Raw genomic sequence first — 7,884 nt, 5'->3', positions numbered from 1 at the left:
GGCTTTCCCAGCTGCGGTCTGTGCTTCACGCTCGGCTCTGGTTACAACTTCTGTGGGCGGCAGCTGCGAGCACAGAACTCCCCGCCCAGCAACCCCACGCGCCCGGCGGCGGCGCGGCCATAGGACGAACCCAGGGGGGCGCTCCCGCCCCTCGGCCCCGCGGCAGCCAGTCACTCCGCCCGCTCCCAATGCGAGGGGCTGCGCGGGGCAGGGCGGCGCCCATTGGCCGGAGCGGGGCCGTCTCGGCAGCGGCGCAGGGAGGTTTCTTTGTGGGGCCGGGGGAAGCGTAGCCGCGGCGGCGATCGTGAGGCGGCTGATGGAGCGCGGGGCAGCCCGTGGTCGCTGTCCCTCCGCCTGGCAGGTAGGCGCCAGTCTCCCCGGTGTGGGGTGCAAGGGGAGCTCTCCCAGAGAGCCCTGGGTGTGGGCTGGAGCCTGCTCTGCTTTCCAACGGGCGCCAATCCGGAGTGACTCCGGTGGAGTCACACCAGCCTGAAACTGGCCTGCTGCGAGGGAGCGCAGAATCAGTGCCAGCCTCTCTGGGTGTGGGTTGAGCCGCAGGCTCTTCCGAGGCTGGGATTGGGGCTCGGGGGTGGGGGATAAATCAGTGGTTTCAGTGGCAGGCCCTAGGAGCTTGCAGAAATGGTATCCAGCCTTGGCGCACTTTTTCTGTGATAAAAGTGAAGCACCAGAACTGTTGCCTTTGCTGGCGGAGCAGCGATCCATTCGCCTCCCTTGCCAAATGGCAAAAGTATTTTGGGATTGACCAGATGTTTGAGGGGGAGGATCATAATCTTTCTGTGGTTATTAAATCTGCTGCTGCCTGTTACTATTGTGGTGTTGAGCAATACTATTATTATTGACCTCAGCAGTCACTCACCGCACGCTAGGCGGATATTAAGTGCAAATGTGCCTTGGCTTCTCATTTTGGTTGGTTATTCCTAAGGCAGCCTTGTTGCTATATATGGTGCACTGTAGGGGATTCAGCCCAGTGACCGAGAAGTTAAATCCTTGCCTGGTGGAGCTCACGGCCTCATTTTGAATGTTAATTTTAAAGTGGTTTAGAGTCTGTATTGGGTGTCAGGAAGTGCCAGTGCCCAGTAACGGTGTTTAAAGTCTACAGGGAGCCAATTGCACTTAGTTGGAGCTAGGACACAGATTGTTCAGATAAAGTCGTTTTCCCCTAATTCTATCCAGATGTAAGTCAAAAAGAAACTGCTTGTCAAATAGGTTTTTTTAACACCATTCAGTGGCAAATGTTGAGTGTGGGGGCCATTTCCTGAGAGATGCTGAGGTCCCACAACTTCCATTGGACCTGCCCCTGCTCCCAAGTGGTGGGGAAATTTCCATTGTTTCTGCTAGCCTTTTCCCAAAGCCACTTTGGCTCTACCACTGGGAGCAATGGCAGGGGGGCCCTTTCAGATTTTCTTTTTGGGGGGGGGTGAGGGGGGACTTGAAAACTTTTTTTTTTCTTTGCGGCAGATAATTTAGCAGTTAGTTGACAGGAGCCCTATTCCTTTATAGAAGAAAGAAAAATAAATAAATATTAGATCCACTCAGCTCTAATAACATGTTCTGACATCTTGTGGCAAGTCACTTAAGGGACACTGGCTAGGTTTAAAATTTTAATGTATATTCTGTGGTGAGAGAGAGAGAGACCGTGTCAGGACTCCTGGGTTCTATCCCAGCTCTGGGAGGAGAGCGGGGTCTAGTGGGTTACAGCGGGGAGCAGATGCATCAGGATTCTATAAAAGAACATCAGAATGGCCATACTGGGTAAGACCAATGGTCTATCTAGCCCAGTATCCTGTCTTCCAACAGTGGCCAATGCCAAGTGCTTCTGAGGGAATGAGCAGAACAGGTAATTATCAGGTTGCCCTGTTGCCCACTCCCAGCTTCTGGCAAACAGAGGCAAGGGACATGCAGAACATGATGTTGGATCCCTTCCCACCCGGGCTAATAGCCTTTGCTGGTCCTATCCTCCATGAACTTATCTAGTTCTTACTGGAACCCTGTTATAGTTCTGGCCTTCACAACATCCCCTGGCAGAGTTCAACGTGTTGACTGGGAAGAAATACTTTTTTTTTTGTTTTTTTTTGTTTTAAATCTGCTGCCTATTAATTTCATTTGGTGACCCCTAGTTCTTGTGTTATGTGAAGGAGTAAATAACATTTCCTTATTCAATTTTTCCACACCATTTATGATTGTATAGACCGTTATCATATCCCCCCTTAGTCTTCTCTTTTCCAGACTGAAAAATCCCAGTCTTTTTAATGTCTCCTCATACATTTCTGTTGCCCTTCTCTGTATCTTTTCCAAATCCAGTATATCTTTTTTGAGATGGGGGTGACCAAATCTGCATGCACTAGTCAATATGTTGACGTACCGTGGATTTATATAGAGGCAATATGATATTTTTCTCTTATTATCTATCCCGTTCCCAATGATTCCCAGTATTCTGGTAGCTTTTTTAATTGCCACTGCATATTGAGCAGATGTTTTCAGAGAACTATCCACAAATGACTCCAAGATCTCTTTGGGTTCAGCTAATTTAGACCCCATCATTTTGTATCTATAGTTGGGATTATATTTTGCCAAGTGCGTTACTTTGCATTTATTGACACTGAATTTCTTCTGCCGTTGTATTGCCCAGTCACCCAGTTTTGTAGCTCCTCGCAGTCTGTTTTGGACTTAACAATCTTGAGTAATTTTGTATCATCTGCGAATGTTATCACCTCACTGCGTACCCCTTTTTCCAGATCATTTATGAATATGTTGAATAGGACTGGTCCCAGTACAGACCCCTGGGGGACACCACTATTTACCTCTCTCATTGTCACCTTTTATTCCTACCCTTTGTTTCCTATCTTTTAACTGAAGTGCCTGGCAGTGCTTTCAGGATCATCTAACGATACTTAATTTACTGTAATGATAAGCCTTTTGTTATCTTAATCACCCTGCCTCTGTTTATAGACAAACTCACTGCTGCAAAGGCTGTGCTGTTCCCAGCTTCCGAACACTCAGATAATAGCTCCGGCTGGGGCTGGGTGAGTAGACCTCCCCTATGAAACTCGGGGAGAGGGGACCAAAGCCCTTCCCCCCACCAATGGCACCCCATGCAATATTAAGAACACTAGTGTAAACAAGCAGCAAAGAGTCTTGTGGCACCGTATAGACTAACAGACGTTTTGGAGCATGAGCTTTCGTGGGTGAATACCCACTTCGTCAGATGCATGACTCCTGAGCCCACTGACTTTTTATGGAATTATCCAGTGCTAATAGAAGAGTTAGATAACAGTGGCTGAAGTGCCAGTTGATACTAGTGTTCCTGCTTTAGGTACCTCTGGTGAATGCAACAGTGGGAAATTTTGGAGAACAAAAATCGTGTGTAAACAAGGCTAAATGGCTTAAATTGTTGATTTTAATCATGAGTTAAATCAGCAAGCAGGAAACCTGGATTTAAATAATTGATTTTAATCTTAAAAACAAGGAGTCTGGTGCTGGTGGCACCTTAAAGACTAACAGATTTATTTGGGCATAAGCTTTCGTGGGTAAAAAACCCCACTTCTTCAAGTGCATGGAGTGAAAGTTACAGAAAGTTGCCTGCATCTGTAACTTTCACTAAATGCATCTGAAGAAGTGAGGTTTTTTTTACCCACGAAAGCTTATGCCCAAATAAATCTGTTAGGCCTTGGCTACACTGGTGCTTTTACAGCGCTGCAACTTTCTCGCTCAGGGGTGTGAAAAAACACCCCCCTGAGCTCAGCAAGTTACAGCGCTGTAAAGCACCAGTGTAAACAGTGCCCCAGCGTTGGGAGCGCGCTCCCAGCACTGTAAGCTAATCCCCACGGGGAGGTGGAGTACCTGCAGCGCTGCGCTGGCGCCGCGACCACACTCACACTTCAAAGCGCTGCCGTGGGAGCGCTCTCGCGGCAGCGCTGTACAGCTGCAAGTGTAACCATACCCTTAGACTTTAAGGTGCCACCGGACTCCTTGTTGTTTTTGTGGATACAGACTAACACGGCTACCCTCAATACTTGATTTTAATCTTGTTTTGCATTTGTACTTTAGTTGTTTCCCTATAGAAACATTTTCTTTGGCTGGTATAAGTATTAAAACATGCTGAATATCAAAATGTAAAGACTATATTTGGTTTTAACTTTTTGTTACCAGGAGAATACGCTATATCTATACACACTTATTTACACAGTTATACAGCTAGACATACATTTAATCAGATTCTTCATTTTTATGTTTTTTATGTTAAGAAATACAACACTCACCATTTTTGGCTTAGATTATTTCTATTTGTGATTTCTGTCAAGCTGCATTTGGATGGAAATAGGAATTCAATTAAAAATGTGTCAAAACAGCCTTTGAAAAGTTGTTTATCCATTAACTAAAATGACCTTAAAATGTGTTGGATACAAAAGAAAAGTTTATCAAACACGTTTTAATTTAAAACTAACTGATTTATTAAACAAAGGAAGTATTAAATATAGTTAGTGGACTGACGGACTGGTCATCGTGGATCAGGTTTTTAGTGGTATTTAGACTTCTGAAAGTCTCACTAGGCACCTACCTGCATCTTGAGGTGCCTTGAAAATCTGGCCCCGTGACCTTCCAAGTTTTCAGAAACTGATCTCATCAGGAAAACAAGCTTTCCTGTTTTTTCAGCTTCCAATTGTTTTCTCAGCTTTGAATGAAGTGGTCCAAAGAATATTCTCTTCATTTCCCTCTTCGCATCGTAGCTAAACTGAAACTATATACGTTAAGCCCAAATCTTCTCTGAACAGCAGAAACTAAGGCCTGGTCTACACTAAGAACGGAGGTCGAACTAGGGTACGCAAATTCAGCTACGTGAATAGCGTAGCTGAATTCGAAGTACCCTAGTTCGAAGTACTCACCCGTCCAGACGCCGCGGAACCGAACTCCGTGGCTCCAAGGTCGACTCCACCACCGCCGTTTGCAGTGGTGGAGTACCGGAGTCGAACGGAGCGCTTCCGGAGTTCGAACTATCGCATCTATATTAGACGCGATAGTTCGAACTCCGAAAAGTCGAACTCTCCGCGTCGAACTGGCATGTAAGTGTAGACTAGCCCTGAGAAGTACTTACATTAGAAGTGCAAATACCAGCATTCACTCCATTGTAAAGACTGAAACTAATATAGATATTTACCCAGTGCAATACTTGATTGTGACACGTTTATAAGTATGACTCAACCTCAGAAGTTAAAGATGTTTCCCCTCAATACAGTATATAATTAAAAAGCAGCACCCTTTAACTTGTTAATATGGAGAGGGCTCAGTGATGCACAATATTTTTATTTATTGATTTTTAAAATATGAGTCAGTTTGGGCCTTTACAGGGGTCATCATAATTTTAAAGTTAATTATAAACAGGTTTATCTTTTAAAAAGTGAATTTAACAATTCTGATTTAAATTTAAAAATGTTTAAAAATCATTGATTTTTCTTCATCCTGATGGGACCTGGATCAGGCCCATTGAGTTCAGTGGGAGTTGTGGAGGGGATCATCTCCTCTTAGGATTTGCACAGTGACAGCCCCCCCTCCCCCCCAAAAAAGAAGCTTATATTGAAGTTAGTGGTGATAATGTTTTAAATTGAAGAGTTCAAAGCCTGTGGTTAAAGAAATGCAAGAACTATCCAACAGCAAAAATAGTCCTAGACAGTTATTCTGTATCCTAAACTACAGCTTCCAGAAGTCTCAGTGCTTGTGGAATAGACAGTAATAGTAACTTGTTCATGCACTAGAATGAAAGGATAAAGTATGTGTGTTTCAGACATGCTAAGACTCAAGGAAGGAGCTGGCTTAAATTTCAAACACTGGAGATTCAAGCTGTTCCTTGCATAGATTACAGCTAAATGGATTCCTTCCCCTTACTTCTCATACTGTGAACAGCCCCCTTTTTCCGTTTAGCTTTGACCTGGGGCTGCTTATGCAGGGGGATCATGTTATGGACCAGGGAGATAACACACAGGTAGAATAATGCACATTCAATGTTAGGGCACCTTAGTATCAGAAAGATGTTGACAAATCAGAAGGAATTCAAGAATGCATGATAAAAATTATTAAGGAGGCTAGACAGATACTAGCAGGTGCAACTAGTGGAGTTGCATTGTTTATAGCAGGTCTGAATCAGACCTTCTGTATACACTTTTATATAAGCGACAGTCAAGGGAGGGGACTATAATACTGGAAGTGTGAAAACAACAAGGAGAGAATGGAATTGTCTAGTAGATGCCAGTTTAGTATCTGTTATATTTTGGGATCCACAGTTAAATCCTGAAGGATTTTATCGCTGAAGGAGTTAACAAAATATATGGATGAACTGCACAATTCAGGGGGAGGTGTGTGGGCAGAGATGGTTTAAAGCCCACATTTGATACCCCGATCCTGCTGCATCTGCGTGCAGGACTGCTCCCCCTTGCACTGAATTAAAGCAGCCTGAAGGTTGCTGTAACTTACAATGGTGCCAACCAGCAATTGGCATGGAATAGGGGTATACCAGTCATTCTGCTTGTGGCTTCACCTCTTTTCTTTTGTTAGTCAGTAGCTGGGAAGAAGAGTTACAGGAGAGCCTCCCTGTTGGCTCTCCTCTTGGGTGGGGGTGATCCTCCTGATGCAACAATAGTATTTATTTTGGTCAGAGTTAAGGTTATGAATTAAAGGAAAAATAAAGCAATCAGGTCTGACCTTAAGCAAAAGCATCACGATTGGGTAGGGTGAAGAGAATATGTGGGATGTAGAATTGCTTTGCCCATGATCTCACTTACATGTATTCACTAACACGGGCTCTTTGTCTGGAAAAGGCTGAGAATTGCGGCTGTGACATCACTACAACCATAGTATGGCCAAGGCCCTAGAATGTCTTGTATTTAGGGAGCACAGGTGCCAGGATTCTGTATGCAGCACTGTGGAGTGGTGTTTGGGGAAGGACTCTGCACTTTTGCCCACTACACACTTGCCATTAGAACAGGGGCAGACCCAGACCCAGAATTTTACACACACACACACACACACACACACACACACACACACACACACACACACACACACACACACACACACACACACACACACACACACACACACACACACACACACACACACACGCAGGAGGTGCATAGTTAGAAGATAAATAGTTAAAACTTGGATGTCCAGCAGAGGGGAGGTGACCACAGCTAGTAAGGAGTTTTCCAATGAAAAATTGTTCCTGGGGAAAGTCAGTTTCAACAAATCCTCCCAATTTTGGGGGTGAAGTTTGAAATTTGTTAGTTTATACTAAAACTTAAAAAGGTCAAAATTTAAAATGTTTTGATTTACCAGATCTTACTTTAAAAAAAATATTTATTATTATTATTATTAGTTTGTGAAAAATTTCAAGATTGATGATTCATCCCATCCCTGCAACTCCTTGTGGAACTTGCAGAGCAAAGCGATCTGATACCCGTTGGCTCTTTAAGGATGTTTGGTAAATTTGTGAAATGTTGCAAAGAATTTCTCTCATCTGATGAATGTTCCATGGCTGAATGTTGATTAGGTCATGCCCGATTTGTCCCACAGGGACAGGTCATAATTGTGGTTGCTGCAGGCAGAACCAGCTAGGACAGGTTTTCTCAAACTTCATTGTATCGAGACTCCCTCCTGACAACAACTATTACTACACGGCCCCGGGCAGGGGAACTGCTGCCCTGGGAAGGGGGCCAAACCCAAAGTCTGAGCCCCGCCGCCCAGGGCTGAAGCCTTCGGGTTTCGGCTTCAGATGTGGGTGGTGGGCTCTGACTTCGGCTTTAGCCCCGGGCCCCACCAAGTCTAACGCTAGCCCTGGCGACCCTATTAAAACAGGGTTGCGACCCACTTTGG

General features: G+C 44.7%; 1 protein-coding gene across 2 annotated transcripts in view; it reads left to right on the top strand.

The window, feature by feature from the left end:
• Positions 1–203: 203 nt before the first annotated feature.
• The window catches only part of CEP68 (centrosomal protein 68), a 29,815-nt gene continuing 22,134 nt past the window's right edge, over positions 204–7,884 (top strand). The window contains exon 1 of one of the 2 annotated variants that reach the window (XM_045010663.1): positions 204–361. The gene's annotated coding sequence lies outside the window, so the exon portion shown is untranslated. The remainder of the gene's footprint in view (positions 362–7,884) is intronic. The other variant, XM_045010665.1, reaches the window with a different exon arrangement.

The sequence above is a fragment of the Mauremys mutica genome, chromosome 3, assembly GCF_020497125.1.
Source record: "Mauremys mutica isolate MM-2020 ecotype Southern chromosome 3, ASM2049712v1, whole genome shotgun sequence".
Lineage (NCBI taxonomy): Eukaryota > Metazoa > Chordata > Testudines > Geoemydidae > Mauremys > Mauremys mutica.
This window is presented reverse-complemented; position numbering and strand designations above follow the sequence as displayed.